Genomic DNA, 10,263 nt, shown 5'->3' with positions numbered 1-10,263 from the left:
AGGGCAATGCAATGCGATGCCTCCTCAGAGAAAGCAGCCCTGGTTTGTACGTGTTGCTCTTGTAAATAGGAAAGAGGTGTTGAAAAATCGAACAGTAGCGGCTCTCAGCACAGCTGGATGGCCTGATAAAATCGTAAGAGCCATTCATTCCAAACAGCCTGATAGATTCAAAGCTAGCACGGCTGCTCTGAGCAGACATCTGAAGAGGCAAGAGGGCAGAGGAAGGCTGGACTCAAAATTTTACTCAGTAGCCAGAATCTGAGTGCTCACCTGCCATGAGTTAGATACTCCAAAACTGCACACGAGATGCAAACTGCTTGTTCTTTTTTTGCAGCATGTATACTGTGCAAACATTTTTACATGCATGAAGGATTCAGATGACATGCTACTTTTGTCAAAATGTGCAACCAATACTGCTATTTGTCATCTTTTATATGCCCCTGGGTTGTTCTGCACTCATTTTTTTTGTGTTCCGGGACCGTGAAACACAAAGATGCTGCATATTGTTTCACATGCTACTATTAAAAATTACTAGACACTACAAAGTCTGCACTGCATAGAATAGAGAAGGCAGTGTGCTAGTATTCCATTCTGAATGCAGTCGAGGAGTGTTAACGAGATTCAGGTGGACTCGGGAGGTCCAATCAGATTTAGGTCTGTGGCCTGATGACTAATTGGATCTGTAGTCTCTTGATCAGTTACTTCCAAGCCTGTGGTCTCTGCACTGAACGAGCATTGCTCTGCTCAATTAACCCACACCAAACTCGACGCCTTACAAAAATAATCGAATTTAATGGTGTAATTGTGCAGCAAGGCACCATTTTACCCCACTGTAAACCTATGCAGTAGATTCAAACCTGAACAAAGCACTGATGACCCTCTACAAAGCAGGTCGGTGGAGATCAAGATATCATCATGCTCAATATTTATCAGCGACGATCTCAAACACCTCCACTTTGCGGCTAAATTGAGATGTTGCCAAGCAACCGCATGGTATATTGCCAGGAGCGCAGCTTTACAGCGTCCCCAGTTGTGTCTTTTATCTCTTAGAAACACTAGACTGTCTGCCTTTTTCTATAGAACAAGTTTAAAGGTGTTGCATAAAACAAGCAAATGCATGATACTGCAATGAGTTCCGATGGCACAAGTTTACGTGGTAGTGTGTAATTGCTGTTCCTGTGTGTGCAAATAGTGGTTTGCTAAGGCCAATATTACATTTACTGTTGCTTAACACTGTAAAAAAACAAAAAATGAATTTAATTAAACAAGTATTATTGGAGTATTTTGTACAACAAAACAAAACAAAAAAACATTTCTCATTTCTCATTCTCAAAAATCTCACACCCGCATGTATACGGATCGGCTCAAAATCGGAAAGACGTGAGACTGATCAGCCGATCACCGATCAGGGCCGATCATGCAGAAAATCGTCTGATTCCGATCCCTGGCCGATCGATCGGTGCATCTCTAGAACTAACCCTTTAAGTCACATTTCGGCTTTCGTCAAAAGGCAACCACCTGGCAACCATGTAGCAATGTGATAAAAATGCCTCATATAGTAGCAACACACTGTCGTTGCGACACGTTTTAAAAGGGCAAGCATGACATTTTTTCATAAATATCTACTTTAATTTGTTTTATGTAAATTCCAAAAAGTTTGCAAATTTAGTGAGTGCAATATAATTTAATTTAATATAATGAATTAGGGCTGTGTGATTAATCGAAATCGAATCGAAATCGCGATTTGAGACATTGCAATTTGCAAATCGCAAAAGCCTGCGATGTGGACGCGATATTACTCTGTTCCAGAGCATATATGCATGACTGCCAGCCTTGAGTGACAGTCTTACTAACCAACAGAGTGATTGCATCTCCGGTCTCCCCAATCATCTCTGCTCTAGCCAACTGCGTAAACGCCTACCATTAGAAAAAAAAAAACGAAAACGAAAAGTGGGAGAGAGACAGAGTAGGATAATGGCGTCTATAGGATCAGATCAATAGTTAGGCAAATTAAAACTAAAGAAAAACGTTATGTAACTTAAGCTTCGAAACGACAGACAACGAACAAAAAAGGTAATTTGCAAGAGCTGCATCACAATGTATATCAAGAGCATCCCTTATTGCGTGTTCGCTATTCCCAATTCAGAGGACCGCGCACACAGCCTGTGTCTCTGAATGCTTCTCATACTCGCTCCTCTCTGCCCCACGCTGCGCGAATCCCGCGTCACGGACGAGCCGTTCACACTTGCCGCACTCACGCAGCCTGTTTCGTAACGCTCGGTTATATTTGCGCGCGACTCTGCACCGCAAATCTCCACGAGCGCATCTGGCAATATGGACGAGGCTTGACGCACGCGCGCATATATATATATATCTTTCCAGTGAAATTCAGTAATTAAGTTCATTCTGTAAAAATAGTTATACCATTATAATCTTGTTTGCTGTAAAAATAAATAAAAATAAAAATATAACTCATCCCAAAACACAATATAAAATTGAATGGATTTCAGGCTTATAATAGGAATTGTATTGGTTTTAATGTAAACTATAATGGTGTCTATTTGATGGATTCTATTGGTGGGAGGTAATATGGCAGATGGCAACCAATAGAACAACAGTAATTCCTATTGGAATAATGCCAAAAACAAATGAATTTTGTAATGGTTTAATAGAAACTGTAAGAATTTATGCTTTTTTTCAGCAGGGTAATGATACTGTGCTGCAGATTATTGATCAAATCAAATCACAATATCTGTCAAAAAAAATCGCAATTAGATATTTTCCCCATATCGCACAGCCCTATAATGAATATTGTGAGCAGCCTTACATTTTACTTTTTGGAGTTTTCTTAAAAAATATTAACTTTTTTTTATTTGAAGAGTTATGACACTTTTGCAGCATACTCCAAAAACTAATGCTATTTTATTTTATTTTTTTCTGCAGGAATGGTTCAGGCGGGGTACAATACTCTGAACAACACAACCATAGCCATTTACTCACTAGGTGTCCACTTATTCATTTTCAGGAAATTTAGTTGAAGTGGCCTCTCATTATCTGAAGTACTAATTGAACCTATTTTCCTTTTCGAAGCCTGTCTACCTGCATTCATTTTAAAGCAATAACTCGTGGATGAGCAACACCACTCACACTGATGGCTCCACTTATGCAGTGACCAAAACAGCAGCACATCCCCACAGTCAGATCACGAATCGCCGTGACTTCATCTCCACGTTATGCAATTCAATCACGGTCAGTACGGTTCTTATTTATGGTTTTCCTGCAAACAGTGTTGAGTTTCTTATAGGCTGCAAGTCCTAATGCACAGATCTGATTGACATCAATAAGGTCTAATATAAAAAATGATTGGCCTGTGACTGTCCTATAGACTGCCAAGTAAGTTACATTGTCAGGGTCCAGAAAAGTATGAAAGACATCGTCAGAATAGTCCATCTGCCATCGGTGGTTCAACCGTAACATTATAAGGTGACGAGAATAGTTTTTGTAGGCTAAGAAAACAAAAATAACGACTTTATTCAATAGTTCCTTTGTCAACAGTCTCCTCTGTGTCTCTCTATATCACCGTATGCTGCGTATGCTCTTCTGTATCAGCCATGCCACAAGGATGCACTGTTTTCTTTCAAATCAAAGCTAAATACACATAGAAACAGCGCATCATTGTGGCACGGCTGATAGAGAAGAGCATACGCAGCATACGGTGATATGGAGAGATTAATTGATTAATGACAACATTTTCATTTTGGGGTGGAGTATCCCTTTAAAGTGTTTCTGCTTGACTTAAAATGATAAGTTTAGTTAAGTTAGCTATTTAAGTTATCTCAACCAGTTTTAAGTTGTTATAACTAATTGCGGATGCATTTTTTTTTTTTTTTTTTCAGTTCTGGAAAATTATAATTATTGCTTTTTGAGCCAGTAAATGGATTTTGAAGTTAGAGGAAATAACAGTTTCAATATTGCATTTGGTTGCATCTTGTTAATGTAAAATCGGGATCCTCAAACAAAACCAGTGGGTTAATGGATTCCATTTCACTTTGTTACTCAAAAACCCCTATGGTGTTCTCTGATCGTGAGTGAAATGTGTTTTATAGTTGTCTGAAATCCTTTTAACAATGCTTAATTTAACAAAAATCATTTGCAGAGGTGTTTGTGGTACGGTAGGTAACTCGGCGGCTAAGCCTGACAGTCCTTTCTGCCGTTAATGTGACAAGCGAAATAACACTTCAAGTTGGGCTTCTCGCACCTGTTTGTTTAAACTATCAGTGAATATAATTTCCACCTGGATCTACTTTAGCCAAACCGAGACCAAGCCTCGCCACAAAACAGTACATCTCTAGACTAACCTTACATACACACGCAACTTACACCTAGCTAGTCATCATGAAGGGGGAAAAAAAACAAATAAAGATAAAACCCAGAAAAAAATGGTTTTAAGTGTTTGAATGGATGGAACAGCTGTGGAGGGATGAATAACTCGTTAGCTCTGTGCATTTTAAACCATTATACCCGCACCTCTCACCTAGCCTCATTTGCAAAAAGGACAGGATTGAGGTGCTAATTAACGTGATAAAGAGTTGAGCAAATCTGATGGTGGCGCTGGATTTTGGAGGGAAAAAATCATCTGTTACATCTGTATTCTCCAACACTCAGAAAGGTGTGAGTTCCTGTTTAATTAATTAAACGTTCTCTTTAACTGTATCTTGACAAATACAAGCCAGTTAGAAATGGAGGAGAAATGTTTGTGACTAATTAATGGTTGATTTCAGGGGAAAAAGTCTAAAACTGGGAACAGATTTAACTTGCAACAGTAGTCTCACACCTGGATTTTCACAGCACTAAATGCTGATTAGCAGGAAAATGAAGCATGGTGTGGTGCAGTTAAAGTGAAGCATCACCTCTCAAAGCTTTAACGGAGATGAATAGGGCTAATTCACCAGCTAAGGGTGGGGCTGTCGCATTAATTGAACTCCAAAGGAACACATCTCTGTTTTGTGGCTGATTTACCTCGGTTTGTTTGAAGCTCGCTTTTAAATAATTACTCCTCAAGTGGTTTTGCTCTCGCTAGGGAGTTATTACAAAATAAAAGTCATTTCACTACATTTTTTTAAAAAACATTTTAAACTCGGTGTATATCACAACTGTCACTTCAGCATTTCCTTGCGCTAGTTAATGACCAGTCGGTGGAAAGAAATGCCACAGATTTTAAAGAATGGTTTTTATTTATTTATTTTTGCCAGATGGTGTAAGTCGCTCACAGGTCTTTTGCCTGCACTATTGCGATATTGGATAGATGTTTCACTGTTTACTTTAGGATCATTCTGATCTTTTTTATGTAACATTAAATGATTCAGTATGTGTCCATTTAGATTGAAGCAGTGTTATTATAGTTAAGTAAAACCATGAAAACATTTTTTTCTTTTTCTAGTGTTAAGTGAAATAAAATTTTGGCTAGTTGCTATGGCAAAATTTCACATTTTCACTTAATTTAGTACTAAAATAGCTAAAACTAATAAATAAAATTGAATATAAACTAATATATATATATATATATATATATATATATATATATATATATATATATATATATATATATATATAAAATGGCAAGCACATAAAATTACTAAAGTGGAAAAAAATATACACAAAATCTAATTAAAATATTTACAAAAACTATAATAGTAATAATAAAGAGTATCTTTGTGTGTGTGTGTGTGCTTTTTTCTTTTCTTTTTTTGTAGATATATTATGTTTCTGCTCGCATTGCTTTATTGATATTGCAGTACCAGCTGAACTTCAGTGTTTTGTATTATCTGTGGTCTATGCAAAGATGAGCTTATTTATCTATATATTTGTGAAATTCAGGTGATAAACTGAGAAATTAAGTAGCATACATGATTTAATTATGCCTTATTAGTAAGACTTGACATTAGACCTGAATCCTGTTATTTGCACCTTAAATAGATTAATTGGAATATGGCATGAAACATGGTCTTAATTCTAAGATTTGACCAGTATTGTCCATTCAGATCCAGGACAACAAAAGTAGAACAACCTTTTTATTACCTTTAAACTTAAAATGAAAATGTGTTTAACAAAAGGTCTGGGCAATATAGCTAAAAATGTTTGTCAATCATTTGATGGAATTCGATGTGTGTTTTTATCTTTTTATTTTTTTTTGACAAAACATCCATTGTAGCCTATCAGAAATCAAATGCTTAATGCATGAGTAAAACAGAAAAGTCTAGTAAAAATACATTTCCACAATAAATGTCTTATTGTCACAGTCAAATTATTTGGAACTAGCACGACTAGTTCTTTAGAAAACAAAAGTACATTATAATCATGTCAGTTTTCACATTGTTTCATTTTATATAGCCAGAAAATGACTGTAGTTATTATAGTTATTTTTGAGTAGCTTGTACAGTATATGTATTTATAGGGTGTAATATATAGGGCTTGCTTTAACAGAATCTCTTTTCTAAATTGAGCACAACACATGTTGAAGTGCTTTAACTTGGTCACAGGGAATTTGAATTGTTTTTTTTTTCCTTCTTTTTTGATGTATGTGTAAGTTTATATCCATCGTCACCCAATAGTTCATACGCAGCACATAGACTGACAGAACAAAAGCCCAGAGTCATTAAATGCCACAACACACACATCAGTCTCTCGTACCACTGAATTGTTAAATGATGCTGTACAACATCATCATTTCCCTAACTAGACAGCTCCACAATTCATCCAGAGTGCATTTCTTCTCTTATCGGGAGCTGCGCTTTTCAGACACGTCATTTCCGAGTAATTCACACATGCTGAAACTTGTTTGAAAAGAGCAGAGCGACACAAATAACATCACCGTCATCTGAGACAGGATATGCTCTAATAATAAAAGTCTGTCGGAGAAATTCACAGTATTGAGCACAAAACAAGATTTCTGCATGGCCATAAAAATGCCCTTTGTGCCTCAGCGTTTCCCACAATTCAACCCGAGCAAAATGATCATTCTCTTGGGAACAGGGTCTGTCATGCTTTTTCAAGTACTGTATGTTCAAGTCAATGAACTCCGAAAATAATGTAATCATACTTTCCAAACAGATTTCATATCATCTGCACACACTTAGTTGTGTTTCAACATCTTTTAAAATTTTGGGTAGTTGATTAAAAAAACTTATGGGGAGTTGACATGCTGTGGTGTGACATGCAGAACTATTTTTAAACAGCATTTTGCTAATTCTTTCATAATTGCTATGCATGCCTATTTATGCACTCATATTAATTAAGAGATCAAACTGTGTGCTGTCTTAATCAGTATTTTTGTCTTGTTTTCCAGTCAAAACATATATACATATCCTAGCATAAACTAAATTTAGTTTTTTCTTTTCAGCGAATATATCTTTATTTTGTTTATTTTCCCTACCACACTGGCAAATTTTATATTGATGTAAGTAAAAACCTCACTTGGTTCTGTTAGATTTATGCATAAAACGAGAATAAAAACCATTGCCATTGGGGTATTAAAATAAACATAATTCAAAATATGTTTTCTGATATTTACTGTATACAGTAAAGTATTAAAGTCTTATGCAGTTTTGCCTTATCTTGTTTCAAGGATGTTTAAGTAGAAAACAAGGCAAAAAAAATACTGTTTTAGAAAGTCTTTCAGTGTATTAAAAGCAAAAGGGTGTGTAATCCAGCTCTAGAGATATGCACCTTTCCTTATACAGTCATATTAACTTGAAATATTGATGTTGAAAAGAAGTTCACAGACATATGTGCCATATAAACCCATACAATGGGATTCAGTTTTCAAGTGCATGTTTAAATCACACCATGCACTACTTCTAGAAGTGTAACTTTCAAGTCTGAGCACTGGTGCTATCGTCATAATGAACACTAGCTGTTGAACAGGGCCGTTCTGGCTGAGCAAATCAGCTCTAATCATTCAGATTTTAAAACCTGTGTGTTTAATGCACAGTCCCTTGGCTCTTAATTGAGTCTTAGAAAGCCCCCATCCGGTGTGTCGCCTATCCTGCATACAAATGCACAACTTTCTATGTCAGCGCCATCTACAGAGGCAGTGCGAGAGCAGAAGGCGAACGAGGACAGAGCTGTATGCATTTTAATTGCGCACATAGCCACAGCTACAGTGACACGCTTACGTTCCCAGAGGTATAAAAATTTAAAACCAACTAAGTAAAAAAGAAAGTTTCTGTAAATGGGTGGGGTGGGGGGATATAAGTGACATAGCCGAACGAGTGGTGCGGGATGCCTCGATTCCCCAAAGATGGTTTATTATTCCATGCAAAAATGAAGCGGGGAGCAAGGAGTGGTAGTCAGCGAAGCGTCAGAGTTGCTCTTTGAAGGCATTAAAAAGCTGAACGCACAACAAAGACCAGATGTTCCAGCATGCTTTATTTATACTGCCATCAGCTATGTTCTGATGTCCACGAAAACACTTTACACCAGTTTTTTTTTTCTTTTTCTCAGTACTAGCCAAGGCCTTTTCAACACATACTGTAATACTCCATGATTTTTGTACTTTATCATTGTTATTAATATGTCCGGCCCATGCAATATGAACTTTGAGCTGCTCTGGGAAACTAAGGCAAAAGCAGAAAGTAAAATCAGTCAGCTCAAGTTGGAAAGCATTACTTTTCCAAAAAACCTGATTCCAAAAAGTTGGGACACTGTACAAACTGTGAATAAAAACAGAAAGCAATGATGTGGACATTTCAAATTTCAATAATTTATTTAGAATACAACATAGATGACATATCCAATGTTTAAACTGAGAAAATTTATCATTTTAAGGGAAAAATAAGTTGATTTAAATTTCATGGCATCAACACATCTCAAAAAAGTTGTGATTTTGAGTTAAACTGAGAAAATTGGCATCCCCTCTTCTTTTTATAACAGTCTGCAAATGTCGGAGACAAGTTGCTCAAGTTTAGGAATAGGAATGTTGTTCCATTCTTGTCTAATACAGGCTTCTAGTTGCTTAACTGTCTTAGGTCTTCTTTGTCGCATCTTCCTCTTTATGATGCGGCAAATGTTTTCTATGGGTGAAAGATCTGGACTGCAGGCTGGCCATTTCAGTACCCAGATCCTTCTTCTACGCACCCATGATGTTGTAATTGATGCAGTATGTGGTAGTGTTGTCAAAAGACCCGGTACTTCGGTACCAAGTCGGTACTGAAAAAATGAAAATGTCACGGTACCAGGTTTCTTTAAGTACCAGTGGTACCGAGTACCCGGTCAACCCGGTTCTTGACGCATACAGCGCTATGATTTCCGCGAAGCAGAAAACGCGGACGGAATCTCAACATCCAGTCATGAAAATGTAACTTACATTTTAATATGGACAGTCATGGAATTTGTCAAAGTTAGCATAAATTAATCAAATCAAATCTCCATATGGACCAGTATCTGTAAATGTTAAGCCACAAAAGTTGGTTGAAATATGAATCCTGCATGTTCTGCGCGTCTCTGTGTGAATGAATGGATGGCAGAGACGTGCGGTTTTGTTTACTACATAGACTGAAGCACGTGACACTTGCAGTAATTTCAGCATCTGCCATCTCAATCAGGACATAAATACATAAACAACATCACCAGAACTGTTCTGAGTCACTTCACAAGCATTTTACCGTTTCATTTGAGTAAAACCAGTGTCAATTTAAAGGTATTCACGGCAAACCCAGGGTTTTCCCACACATTGATTTATTACAATATCAAAACTGACCGCCACAAATAGATTTTCCAAAAGGCTTTGACTTCATTGAATAAACATGAGCACTGCACGTTTCAAAATCAAAAACTGATGCGGTTGTTTTTATATCACTGTATTTCAGAAGGAAACCGACTGTATTTAGAAAATTTTCGATTTCATTTTCATTTCATTTTGCATGTAATGCTTGATAAGGCAGCGTTTGTGAGCTCAGAAAATAAATTTGCATATACATGTATATATGGGGGTGGGGAAGTGCCGCCACAAATAGAGTGTAAGGCTGTGGGAAACACTGCAACCCGTCAAAATAAAAGTTCATTTTTACATTAAGGCATTGTGCTAGAAATATTACTATTATTTAGTAGAATGTATGTGATACTGCTACTACTGTTGAAAAAATTAAATGAATAAATCACACAATATTTCTTTTATGTTTTAATTTTAATAGCAAATCCCTTTTATTTAAAAAAAAAAATTAAAATTTTTTAGTTTAATTTATTTAAAGACAAATTAAATTTGGG

General features: G+C 36.6%; 1 long non-coding RNA gene across 1 annotated transcript in view; it reads left to right on the top strand.

Annotated features, from left to right (window-relative positions):
- The first annotated feature begins 585 nt into the window (after positions 1-585).
- Positions 586-10,263, top strand: part of LOC122148046 — a 29,169-nt gene continuing 19,491 nt past the window's right edge. The window contains exons 1-3 of the long non-coding RNA XR_006162039.1: positions 586-891; positions 2,944-3,003; positions 3,091-3,249. This is a non-coding gene — a long non-coding RNA (uncharacterized LOC122148046). The remainder of the gene's footprint in view (positions 892-2,943; positions 3,004-3,090; positions 3,250-10,263) is intronic.

This window comes from Cyprinus carpio, chromosome A16, assembly GCF_018340385.1.
Source record: "Cyprinus carpio isolate SPL01 chromosome A16, ASM1834038v1, whole genome shotgun sequence".
NCBI lineage: Eukaryota > Metazoa > Chordata > Actinopteri > Cypriniformes > Cyprinidae > Cyprinus > Cyprinus carpio.
This window is presented reverse-complemented; position numbering and strand designations above follow the sequence as displayed.